Here is a 13,776-nt window from a genome sequence, read left to right as displayed (position 1 = left end):
TAAAAGGACAGTTAAATGAAATATGTATTTTCCTCAACATATCTGTTATAATTTTTCTAATGGGCCTTAGTAGGTAAAACCTAGAGCAGCGATTGTCAAATTTATTCAGAGGATGGGGAGCTACTATGCCTGTTACAGAACACATGATAAACTGTCTTAAAAATTGGAAATAATTTTACTAGCAGAGAATGACTTTATTCTATCTATACAACGTGAATTCACTTTAAGCATACATAGTCATGAGAAGGCTGTGGAATAAGCCTAATCAATCAGTTCATTGTAAATAGATGTTAAATTTGCATATTGTTAATTTGTTTGATCATCTGCCAGTAAGTGTATTAGATGGCTTTGAGAGAATTGTCCTCATTAATTCACGTACTTCTGTGATTTGGAAAAAGTTGTTAATCTTGGATCTTGGGGGTGCTTCGTGCCAGCCTGTGGGATGGCATGGTAACCCAGGGCCTTGAGAACCATTGTTTTATGGGCATAGGAGTGAGGGTAGACATGGGTCAAGCCAAATTATTTCTGGTAATAATAGCTTGCTCTGTAGGGCTTAATGTTTTAAGACTATGATGGCAAAAAACTTGAGTTGTAAAAAATGATTTTTATGGTTTTTGTAATTTAAAATTTATAAAAGTTTTATATGTTCTTTAAAAATGTTCACATAATACAGAAAGAGACTGTTTGCCAAGCTCTCCTGGCCTCATTTACAGAAGTAACTTAACAATTTGTCTATTCTTCTAGATAAATATATAGTACCTGTATACACAGTCATATGTTTATTCTGCACATATTTATCGTGTGTATCAGTGTTCTTACGCAGCTGCCTTTTGAACCATGATACACGCTGGGCATCTTTTTACATGTTGCTACATGTAGAGCTGCCCCATTGTGTACCTCATTGGTGGCACACTAAGTTTCAAAAGCTACAGTATGCTGCTGCTGCTAAGTCACTTCAGTTGTGTCTGACTCTGTGCGACCCCGTAGACGGCAGCCCACCAGGCTCCCCCATCCCTGGGATTCTCCAGGCAAGAACACTGGAGTGGGTTGCCATTTCCTTCTCCAAGACATGAAAGTGAAAAGTGAAAGTGAAGTCGCTCAGTCATGTCTGACTCTTCGCGACCCCATGGACTGCAGTGCACCAGGCTCCTCCATCCATGGGATTTCCAGGCAAGAGGACTGGAGTGGGGTGCCATTGCCTATGTCTAGGCACTGTTCTAAGTTCTTTGCGTGTTATTACCTCACTTAATCTTCACAAGAACCTTATGAAGTAGGTACAGCTACTATCCCCATTTTGTACATGAGCTGACAGGCACAGCGATATATGAGGCAGTTTTTCCAATAACACATGAGTAATGGAGCCAGGATGTGAACCCAGGCAAGTAACTTCAGAGACTGCCTTTTTAACCAAAGCATGACATTTCCCCTGTGAATAGATATCACATTATTATCTGTTTTTCATTGTAACTTATTTTTTTGTAAATGGTTTATTAAATTTTCTAAACTTACTCTTATTTTTATATGTGTAGAAGGAATAACTAGCTTTTAGCAAAGGAGAGAATTATCTGATTGTTTCCATTTCACTCTGACATCTCAATTATTACCATCTGTGAAAGCCTTCTGTCTGGTTGGATCCTAGTTGGCCCTTTCTCTTCCTCTAAAAGTTTTACTTTATTAGTTTCTCTAACTTTTGCTTATCTAATGAAAAATCAGGCTTATTCTTTGAAAGGTGAAATGTTCTAGTACTCTTAAGTCACATACAAGCTTGCACATAGATGTACGTGCATGTTTTTCATTTGGCTTGTTGATCATATTACAAGTCTCATATTGCAAGATCACACAGTCTTCATCATAATTTTTTGTTGTTGTTTTATAAGTTTATGAGGGAAATGTTTTAAAATTTCCTACTGTGATAAGGGCTTATCATTTTTAATTAGTAATTATGACAGTTTTAGGTAAATCATTTGTGGTTATATTTTAGAGCTGTATTGTTTGGTACATGAAAGTTCATAATATTTTTGAGATGCCTCTTTTTGCCCTTTTAAATACTGCTTTTATTTAACATTATTACTGTGGTTTTCTTCTCATTTGTATTTTTCTGGAATGTACCTTTCCATCCTTTTAATCTTTCACCTGTTTTGCCTGTCACGTTTTACCTGTTTCCATTTATTGTGATTTCTGATGTATTTGAACTCATTTCCTTCACCTTATTTTGTGCTGGCTGTTTGTCATGTCAGTCACACTGTCCTGCAGAGAAACATTCACCTGAAATACTGAAGCTGCTGCCTCTTATTAGGAGCTGCATTCTCCAGTGTGCCCAGTCCTCACCTGGCCATTCACTTTATCTCTGTGATCCCAGTACTAAGTTCCATGAGTGTGGGATCCAAACTGTACCTGTTTTCTTCACCACTGCACGCCGCACCAGGTATGGGACCTGGTACAGAGGTGCTCAGTGAACATTTACTGAATGAATCGATGAATTTTCAGTTCAGTCGCTCAGTCCTGTCTGACTCTTTGTCACCCCATGGACTGCAGCATGCCAGGCTTCCCAGTCCATCACCAACTTCCGGAGCTGGCTCAAACTAGCGTCCGTCGAGTTGGTGATGCCATCCTACCATCTCGGCCTCTGTTGTCCCCTTCTCCTCCTGCCTTTGATGTTTCCTAGCATCAGGGTCTTTTTCAGTGAGTCAGTTCTTCGCATCAGGTGGCGAAAGTATTGGAGCTTCAGCTTTAGCATCAGTCCTTCCAGTGAATATTCAGGACTGATTTCCTTTAGGATGGACTGGTTGGATCTCCTTGCAGTCCAAGGGACTCTCAAGAGTCTTCTCCAGCACCACAGTTCAAAAGCATCAATTCTTCAGTGCTCAGCTTTCTTTACAGTCCAACTCTCATATCCATACATGACTACTGGAAAAACCACAGCTTTGACTAGAAGGACCATTGCTTTGTCAGCAAAGTAATGTCTCTGCTTTTTAATATGCCGTCTAGGTTGGTCAGAGCTTTTCTTCCAAGAAACAAGCATCTTTTAATTTCATGGCTGCAGTCACCACCTGCAGAGATTTTGGAGCCCCAAAAAATAAAGTCTCTCACTGTTTCCATTGTTTCCTGAACTTTTGGCCATGAAGTGATGGGACTGGATGCCATGATCTTAGTTTTTTGAATGTTGAGTTTTAAGCCAACTTTTTAACTCTCCTCTTTCACCTTCACGAAGAGGCTCTTCAGTTCTTCATTGCTTTCGGCCAGAAGGGTGGTATCATCTGCATATCTGAGGTTCTTGATATTTCTTCCAGCAATCTTGATTCCAGCTTGTGCTTCATCCAGCCTGGCATTTCGCATAATGTACTCTTCATAGAAGTTAAATATGCAGGGTTACAATATACAGCCTTGATGTACTCCTTTCCTAATTTGGAACCAGTCTGTTGTTCCATGTCCAGTTCTAACTGTTGCTTCTTGACCTGCATACAGATTTCTCAGGAGGCAGGTAAGGTGATCTGGTATTCCCATGTCCTTAAAGAATTTTCACAGTTTGTTGTGGTCCACACAGTCAAAGGCTTTGGTGTAGTCAAAGTAGAAGTAGATGTTTTTCTGGAACTCTCTTGCTTTTCTGTGATCCAGTGGATGTTGGCAATTTGATCTCTGGTTCCTCTGCCTTTTCTAAATCCAGCTTGAATATCTGGAAGTTCATGGTTCACATACTGTTGAAGCCTAGCAGGAGAACTTTGAGCATTACTTTGCTAGCGTGTGAGATGAGTGCAACTGTGGGGTACTTTGAACATTCTTTGGCATTGCCTTTCTTTGCGACGGGAATGAAAACTGACCTTTTCTGGTCCCGTTTCTGGCCACTGCTGAGTTTTTCAAATAATCACCTATCCATTTATCAGCCCCACCCATCAACAGAAAATTGAATTAAAGATTTACTGAGCATGGCCCCACCCATAAGAACAAGACCCAGATTTCCCCATCAGTCAGTTTCTCCCATCAGGAAGCTTCCACAAGCCTCTTACCCTTAACCATCAGGGGGCAGACAGAATGAAAATCAAAATCACAGAAAACTAACCAAATTGATCACATGGCTCACAGCCTTGTCTAACTCAATGAAACTATAAGCCATGCCATGTAGGGTCAATCCAAGACAGATGGGTCATGGTAGAGAGTTCTGACAAAACATGGTCCACTGGAGAAGGGAATGTAAAATTATTTCAGTATTCTTGCTCTGAGAACCCCATGAACAGTAAGGAAAGGAAAATAGATAAGACACTGAAAGATGAACTCCTTAGGTCAGTAGGTGCCCAATATGCTACTGGAGAAGAGTGGAGAAATAACTCCAGAAAGAATGGAGAGATAGAGCCAAAGCAAAAACAACACCCAGTTGTGGATGTGACTGGTGATGGAAGTAAAGTCCGATGCTGAAAAGAACAATATTGCCTAGGAACCTGGAATGTTAGGTCCATGAATCAAGGTAAATTGGAAGTGGTCAAACAGGAGATGGCAAGAGTGAACATCAACATTTTAGGTATCAGTGAACTAAAATGGAATGGAATTGATGAATTGAACTCAGATGACCCTTATATATACTACTGTGGGCAAGAATCCCTTAGAAGAAATGGAGTAGCCCTCATAGTCAACAGAAGAGTCCAAAATGCAGTACTTGGGTGCAGTCTCAAAAATGACAAAATGATCTGTGTTTATTTCCAAGGCAAACTGTTCAATATCACAGTAATCCAAGTCTATGTCCCAACCGCTAATGCCAAAGAAGCTGAAGTTGAATGGTTCTATGATGACCTACAAGATCTTCTAAAACTAATACCAAAAAAAGATGTACTTTTCATCATAGGGGACCAGAATGCAAAAGTAGGACTGGAATGCAAAAGTAGGAAGTCAAGAGGTACCTGGAGTAACAGGCAAGTTTGGCCTTGGAGTGCAAAATGAGGCAGGGCAAAGTCAACAGAGTTTTGCCAAGAGAATACACTAGTCATAGCAAACACCCTCTTCCAACAACACAAGAGACAGCTCTACACATGGACAACGCCAGACGGTCAATACTGAAATCTGATTATTTTCTTTGCATCTGAAGATGAAAAAGCTCTATACAGTCAGCAAAAACAAGACTCAGAGCTGACTGTGGCTCAGATCATGAATTCCTTATTGCAAAATTCAGACTTAAATTGAAGAAAGTAGGGAAAACCACTAGACCATTCAGGTATGACCTGAATCAAATCCCTTACAATTATACAGTGGAAATGACAAAGAAATTCAAGGGATTAGCTCTGACACAGACCGCCTGAAGAACTATGGATGGAGATTCATGACATTGGCAACCCATTCCAGTCCTCTTGCCTGAAAAATCCCACAGGCGGAGGAGCCTGGTAGGCTGCAGTCCATGGGGTCGCGAAGAGTCGGACATGACTGAGTGACTTCACTTTCACTTTTCCCTTTCATGCATTGGAGAAGGAAATGGCAACCCACTCCAGTGTTCTTGCCTGGAGAATCCCAGGGACGGGGGAGCCTGGTGGGCTGCTGTCTACGGGGTCGCACAGAGTCGGACACGACTGAAGTGACTTAGCAGTAGTAGTAGTAGTCAAGTGCTTTAAGCAACTTTAGTGAAAGTTACTTTAGTTCAAAGTACTATAGGAGTTATGTTTTAAATAAGTAGTTTGAGAACTTTCAGTGGAAATGACTAGCATAGGATTGTTGTCTTAAATGTCAGGATTATTTTGGTGACATGGGACATATTCCCCATTTTCAGGAATTCCTGGTCTTATCTGTGGGTTGTTCTTGAGTTCTCGTCTGTCATCCTTGGCTTGGAAGCTCAGTAAAGAGCTGCTCACTGTAGTTTAACAGCCGTTTATGGAGTTCCTGCCATGTGCGTGGTGATTATACCCTGCTCTTCATTTTGTCTCTGGATTGTGTAGACTCACCAGAAGGCGTTGTTTTCCTTTCTCTAGATTTGCACTGCCCAGGATGGCAGCCACTACTTCTGTGTCTTTTAAAGTTTAAATTAATTAAAATGAAATAAAGTTAAAATTTTATTTTCTCAGTCCTACTAGCTATATTTCAAGTGTGACTATGGTTACAGTATTGGGCAGCACAGATTCAGACCATGCTGTCACCCAGAAAGTCCTACCAGACAGTGCTGCAGTTTAGAATAACCATGCTGCTTGTTTGTATCTATACCAGTCGACTCCTGTGGACTCTCTCATCATATCTGTACTCTGAGTTACGATTTAGACAAATCATCCTATAATGCTTAGCCTTTTTCCATTTCTTATCTCAGTATTCCTTTTGCAGTATTAAAAATACTTTTTTTTAATAGGGTGCTTAGATTTTAGTTATGACACCACATCATTCCATTAATACTGAGTTTCATTCTAGGGTTTTTTGACCGCTATATTTCAACTATATTAACATTCTGAGTCCCATGCTTTGGAATTATCCTGATTTCAGTTCATTTTGTGTGTGTATGTCATTTTTTTCCTCTCAAGAAGGAAAAATTCCTGTTTTGGTCTTAGCATATTTCAGATTTGATCATCCTTGAAGTGTTTTTGAAGGTATGGTTTTCTTTTTTTTTTCCCTCTCCTGAAAAGTCCTTTGTTAGCTGTGTTAATCGCTCAGTTGTGTCTGACTCTTTGTGTCTATACACCTCATGGACTGTAGTCTGCCAGACTCCTCTGTCCGTGGAATTCTCCAGTCAGGAATACTGGAGTGAGTAGCCATTCCCTTCTCCAGGAAATCTTCCTGACCCAGAAAGGATTGGGTTTTTTATAAATTAATTACTTTATATTTGGTTGCCCTGGATCTTTGTTGCTGAGGATGGGCTTCTCATTGCAGTGGCTTCTCTTGTTGCAGAGTGCAGGCTCAGTAGTTGTGGCCCACAGGCTTAGTTGCCTCATGGCATGTGGGATCTTCCCAGACCAGGGATCAAACCCGTGTTCCCTGAATTGAAAGGCAGATTCCTAACCATTGGACCACCAGGAAAACGTCCTAATATTGTTTTTTGTTTTTTTTGAAAATTTTATTTTATTTTTAAACTTTACAATATTGTATTGGTTTTGCCAAATATTGAAATGAATCCGCCACAGGTATACATGCGTTCCCCATCCTGATCCCTCCTTTCTCCCCCATACCATCCCTCTGGGTCGTCCCAGTGCACCAGCCCCAAGCATCCAGTATTGTGCATCGAAGCTAGACTGGCAACTCGTTTCATATATGATATTATACGTATTTTAATGCCATTCTCCCAAATCATCCTACCCTCTCCCTCTCCCACAGAGTCCAAAAGACTGTTCTATACATCAGTGTCTCTTTTGCTGTCTCGTATACAGGGTTATTGTTACCATCTTTCTAAATTCCATATATATGTGTTAGTATACTGTATTGGTGTTTTTCTTTCTGGCTTATTTCACTCTGTATAATAGGCTCCAGTTTCATCCACCTCATTAGAACTGATTCCAATGTATTCTTTTTAATGGCTGAGTAATACTCCATTGTGTATATGTACCACAGCTTTCTTATCCATTCATCTGCTGATGGACATCTAGGTTGCTTCCATGTCCTGGCTATTATAAACAGTGCTGCGATGAACATTGGGGTACACGTGTCTCTTTCCCTTCTGGTTTCCTCAGTGTGTATGCCCAGCAGTGGGATTGCTGGATCATAAGGCAGTTCTATTTCCAGTTTTTTAAGGAATCTCCACACTGTTCTCCATAGTGGCTGCACTAGTTTGCATTCCCACCAACAGTGTAAGAGGATTCCCTTTTCTCCACACCCTCTCCAGCATTTATTACTTGTAGACTTTTGGATCGCAGCCATTCTGACTGGTGTGAAATGGTACCTCATAGTGGTTTTGATTTGCATTTCTCTGATAATGAGTGATGTTGAGCATCTTTTCATGTGTTTGTTAGCCATCTGTATGTCGTCTTTGGAGAAATGTCTATTTAGTTCTTTGGCCCATTTTTTGATTGGGTCATTTATTTTTCTGGAATTGAGCTGGAGGAGTTGCTTGTATATTTTTGAGATTAGATCTTTGTCAGTTGCTTCATTTGCTATTATTTTCTCCCATTCTGAAGGCTGTCTTTTCACCTTGCTTATAGTTTCCTTTGTTGTGCAGAAGCTTTTAAGTTTAATTAGGTCCCAGTTGTTTATTTTTGCTTTTATTTCCAATATTCTGGGAGGTGGGTCATAGAGGATCCTGCTGTGATGTATGTCAGAGAGTGTTTTGCCTATGTTCTCCTCTAGGAGTTTTATAGTTTCTGGTCTTACATTTAGATCTTTAATCCATTTTGAGTTTATTTTTGTGTATAGTGTTAGAAAGTGTTCTAGTTTCATTCTTTTACAAGTGGTTGACCAGTTTTCCCAGCACCACTTGTTAAAGAGATTGTCTTTAATCCATTGTATATTCTTGCCTCCTTTGTCAAACATAAGGTGTCCATAGGTGCGTGGATTTATCTCTGGGCTTTCTATTTTGTTCCATTGATCTATATTTCTGTCTTTGTGCCAGTACCATACTGTCTTGATGACTGTGGCTTTGTAGTAGAGCCTGAAGTCAGGTAGGTTGATTCCTCCAGTTCCATTCTTCTTTCTCAAGATAGCTTTGGCTATTCGAGGTTTTTTGTATTTCCATACAAATTGTGAAATTATTTGTTCTAGCTCTGTGAAGAATACTATTGGTAGCTTGATAGGGATTGCATTGAATCTATAAATTGCTTTGGGTAGTATACTCATTTTCACTGTATTGATTCTTCAATCCATGAACATGGTATATTTCTCCATCTATTAGTGTCCTCTTTGATTTCTTTCACCAGTGTTTTATAGTTTTCTATATATAGGTCTTTAGTTTCTTTAGGTAGATATATTCCTAAGTATTTTATTCTTTCCGTTGCAAGGGTGAATGGAATTGTTTCCTTAATTTCTCTTTCTGTTTTCTCATTATTAGTGTATAGGAATGCAAGGGATTTCTGTGTGTTGATTTTATATCCTGCAACTTTACTATAATCATTGATTAGTTCTAGTAATGTTCTGGTGGAGCCTTTAGGGTTTTCTATGTAGAGGATCATGTCATCTGCAAACAGTGAGAGTTTTACTTCTTCTTTTCCAATTTGGATTCCTTTTATTTCTTTTTCTGCTCTGATTGCTGTGGCCAAAACTATGTTGAATAGTAATGGTGAAAGTGGGCACCCTTGTCTTGTTCCTGACTTTAGAGGAAATGCTTTCAATTTTTCACCATTGAGGATAATGTTTGCTGTGGGTTTGTCATATATAGCTTTTATTATGTTGAGGTATGTTCCTTCTATTCCTGCTTTCTGGAGAGTTTTTATCATAAATGGATGTTGAATTTTGTCAAAGGCTTTCTCTGCATCTATTGAGACAATCATATGGTTTTTATTTTTCAATTTGTTAATGTGGTGTATTACATTGATTGATTTGCGGATATTGAAGAATCCTTGCATCCCTGGGATAAAGCCCACTTGGTCATGGTGTATGATCTTTTTAATGTGTTGTTGGATTCTGATTGCTAGAATTTTGTTAAGGATTTTTGCATCTATGTTCATCAGTGATATTGGCCTGTAGTTTTCTTTATTTGTGGGATCTTTGTCAGGTTTTGGTATTAGGGTGATGGTGGCCTCATAGAATGAGTTTGGAAGTTTACCATCCTCTGCAATTTTCTGGAAGAGTTTGAGCAGGTGTTAGCTCTTCTCTAAATTTTTGGTAGAATTCAGCTGGGAAGCCGTCTGGACCTGGGCTTTTGTTTGCTGGAAGATTTTTGATTACAGTTTCAATTTCCGTGCTTGTGATGGGTCTGTTAAGATTTTCTATTTCTTCCTGGTCGAGTTTTGGAAAGTTGTACTTTTCTAAGAATTTGTCCATTTCTTTCACGTTGTCCATTTTATTGGCATATAATTGTTGATGGTAGTCTCTTATGATCCTTTGTATTTCTGTGTTGTCTGTTGTGATCTCTCCATTTTCATTTCTAATTTTATTGATTTGATTTTTCTCCCTTTGTTTCTTAATGAGTCTGGCTAATGGTTTGTCAATTTTATTTATCCTTTCAAAGAACCAGCTTTTGGCTTTGTTGATTTTTGCTATGGTCTCTTTTGTTTCTTTTGCATTTATTTCTGCCCTAATTTGTAAGATTTCTTTCCTTCTACTAACCCTGGGGTTCTTCATTTCTTCCTTTTCTAGTTGCTTTAGGTGTAGAGTTAGGTTATTTATTTGACTTTTTTCTTGTTTCTTGAGGTATGCATGTATTGCTCCGAACTTTCCCCTTAGCTAATATTGTTTTTTGAAGAGCTGAGTTTTTTCTTTTTTTGGCCTCACTGTGTGGATTGTGGGATCACAGTTCCCTGACCAGGGATTGAACCTGTGCCTCCTGCATTGAAAGTGTGAAGTGTTAACTGCAGAACCACCAGGGAAATCCAAAGAGCAGAGTTTTTATTTTTTATGAAATCTAGCTTGTTAATTTTCTTCTTTTATGACGAATGATGTCTCTTCTTCTTTTATGACGAATACATTTTTAAATTAGTTTGTCAGTTTTTCCAAAAGTCCTAGTAGAGTTTTGGTTGTGATTTTATTGACTTTTTGATCAACTTGAAAGAACTGACATTGTAACAATGTTTAGTCTTTCAATCATGAATTTGGTGTATGTCTCTGCTAGCTTTGATTTTTAATTTCTTTTAGCAATGTTTTATAGTTTTCAGTGTTGGGATCTTGCAAATTTTGATAAGCTGTGCCTTCTAGGGAGTTTGTCTATTCATCTGAAGCTATAAATGCATTAGTTGCTTCCCACAAATTTGTTTGTATGTTTTCATTATCATTAAATATTTTTAAATTGGCCATGAGATTTCTTCTTTGACTCAAAAGTTTAGAAGTGTGCTATTTAATTTTTTAGTACTTAGTACTTTAGTATAAAATAACTTAGTATAAATTACTTTGTTAGCTGATTTCTGGTTTCATTTCTTTGCCAGAAAACATAATTTTTGATATTTCAGTTTTGAAATTTATTGAGACTTATTTTTTTTCAAACAGCATAGGCTTTGTCTTGGTGAACATTCCAGCTACACTTGAATGATTATTTTATAGTTTTGGATGCAATTAACAAACAGTCACGTGTAAAAGTTGGATAAACAGAGCAGGCAAAGATGGTAAGGTTGAAAATAATCAACTCTGGTCATAGGGCTCTGGGTCTGAAGAATAAGAGTACTGGTAGGATTTGTCAGACACAGGTGGGGAGTGACATGAGTAAAGAAAGGTAAGCAGAAGGAAAGTGAGCAAAGTTATCAGCTCATTGTGGGGTTGTGAACAGAAAAGTTCACTGGGCTCAGAATGTAAAAGGCTTAGAATGGCATGTTAAAGAATTTATCACCTAGAAACTGCTTAGGAGGTAATATTGAATAGAAAGATAACTCTCAGGCATGGATAAATGGACTTTTTTTTTTTTTTTTTTTTTTGCTGCTTTATAAAAGGAAAAAAGCATATCTAGATTTCATGGAAAGATTTTTTTTGAGGAGTGACCCCTTTTAGAGGTCTGACACTTCAAACAAAGGTCACTGTTGGTAATTCTGATCCCTTATCTTTGCATCTTCTTCAGTGTTTTCCTTTCTGTATTTTTTCCATCACCCTTTAAAATGCTTAAGACTTGAAGTCTTCAAAGAAAAAGTAATAATAATAATAATAAAAACCCTACCTCTGCCCTGTCTTCCTCTCTAGCTGCTACCTTGTATTTCGCTCCTTTTCCTAAACATTTCTGTGTGTGCTGGGTACACATGGCACTGTTTGCTCACACAGTCTGGCCCTTGCTGAGGTCACCGTGGCTTCCTTCTGGAGGAATCCAGCGGTGTGCCCTAAGTCTCTTCTCCCCTCTAATCCACATTCCGTGCCAGGACCATGACCTGCTTTTGAAAGTTTTTTCTCACTCTGATTTTTGTGACTTTCTACTTTCCTCCTTTCTTTCATACTCTTGCTCCTTTACAGTCTAGTCTTTTGATTTCTCATCCTCTGGCTAGTCATTAAATGTTTGGGTCTGCATTTCTTATGTAGTTTTTCTCCTTAGACTGTCCCATACACTTTCATGGGAACAACTGATCTTTTTATTTTCTCTATAGTTTTGCCTTTTCCAAAATATCATGTGGTTAGAATTTAGCCTTTTCATATTGTCTTCTCTCACTTAGTAATCTACTTTAAAGTGTCCTCTATGTCTTTGTAGTTTGACAGCTCATTTCTCTATCTTTGAATAATAGTTGGTTGTATGGATTTATCATAGTTTATCCCTTCACATGTTGAAAAACATCTTGGTTGCCTCCAAGTTTTGACAGTTCTGAATAAAGTTACTTTAAACATTTGTGTAGGACTTCCCTGGTGGCTCAACAGTAAAGAATCCACCTGCTAATGCAGGGGACATTGGAGATGCAGGTTCGATCCCTGGGTCAGGAAGATCCCCTGAAGAAGAAAATGGAAACCCACTGTAGTATTCTTGCCTGGGAAATCCCATGGACAGAGGAACCTGGCAGGCTACACTTGATGGGATTGCAGAGTCAGACATGACTTAGTGATTAAACAACAACAAACATTTGTGTACAGATTTTTGTGTGGATGTAAGTTTTCAGCTTGAGTAAATATCAAGGAGTGGAATTACTTGATTGTATGGTAGGAGTATGTTCGGCTGTGTGAGCAACCGCCAAAATGTCTTCTATGGTGGCTGAACCATCAGCATTCCTACTAACCATTGATGAGAGTTCCTGCTGCCCCACATTCTCATCAGCATTTGATGATATCATTGTTTTGGATTTGACGAAGATCATGGCATCTGTTTCCATCACTTCATGGGAAATAGATGGGGAAACAGTGGAAACAGTGTCAGACTTTATTTTTTGGGGCTCCAGAATCATTGCAGATGGTGACTGCAGCCATGAAATCAAAAGACGCTTACTCCTTGGAAGAAAAGTTATGACCAACCTAGATAGCATATTGAAAAGCAGAGACATTACTTTGCCAACAAAGGTGCATCTAGTCAAGGCTATGGTTTTTCCAGTGGTCATGTATGGATGTGAGAGTTGGACTGTGAAGAAGGCTGAGTGCCGAAGAATTGATGCTTTTGACCTGTGGTGTTGGAGAAGACTCTTGAGAGTCCCTTGGACTGCAAGGAGATCCAACCAGTCCATTCTGAAGGAGATCAGCCCTGGGATTTCTTTGGAAGGAATGATGCTAAAGCTGAAACTCCAGTACTTTGGCCACCTCATGCGAAGAGTTGACTCATTGGAAAAGACTCTGATGCTGGGAAAGATTGGGGGCAGGAGGAGAAGGAGACGACAGAGGATGAGAAGGCTGGGTGGCATCACTGACTCGTTGGACGTGAGTCTGACTGAACTCCGGGAGTTGGTGATGGACAGGGAGGCCTGGCGTGCTGCGATTCATGGGGTCGCAAAGAGTCAGACATGACTGAGTGACTGAACTGAACTGAACTCAGTAGGTATATAGTGGGATCTTACCGTTTTAATTTGTAAATCCCTGATGACATATGATTTTTTTTACATTCTTTTATATATGCTTTTCCATTATGATTTTTCACAAAATATTGAATACACTTCCCTGTGCTATATAGTAGGACTTGTTGTTTATCCATTCTATATATAATAGTTTGCATCTGCTAACCCCAAACTCCAAATCCATTCTTCCCACTCTCCCTTGGCAACCACAAGTCTGTTCTCTATGGCTGTGAGTCTGTTTTGTAGATAAGTTCATTTGTGTTGTATTTCAGATTGCGCATAGAAGTGATATCACACA

The 13,776-nt window shown here is 39.0% G+C and overlaps 1 protein-coding gene across 4 annotated transcripts in view; it reads left to right on the top strand.

The window, feature by feature from the left end:
• The window catches only part of SPIRE1 (spire type actin nucleation factor 1), a 176,806-nt gene that overhangs the window by 61,770 nt on the left and 101,260 nt on the right, over positions 1-13,776 (top strand). The window lies entirely within an intron of this gene.

The sequence above is a fragment of the Bubalus kerabau genome, chromosome 21, assembly GCF_029407905.1.
Source record: "Bubalus kerabau isolate K-KA32 ecotype Philippines breed swamp buffalo chromosome 21, PCC_UOA_SB_1v2, whole genome shotgun sequence".
NCBI lineage: Eukaryota > Metazoa > Chordata > Mammalia > Artiodactyla > Bovidae > Bubalus > Bubalus kerabau.
This window is presented reverse-complemented; position numbering and strand designations above follow the sequence as displayed.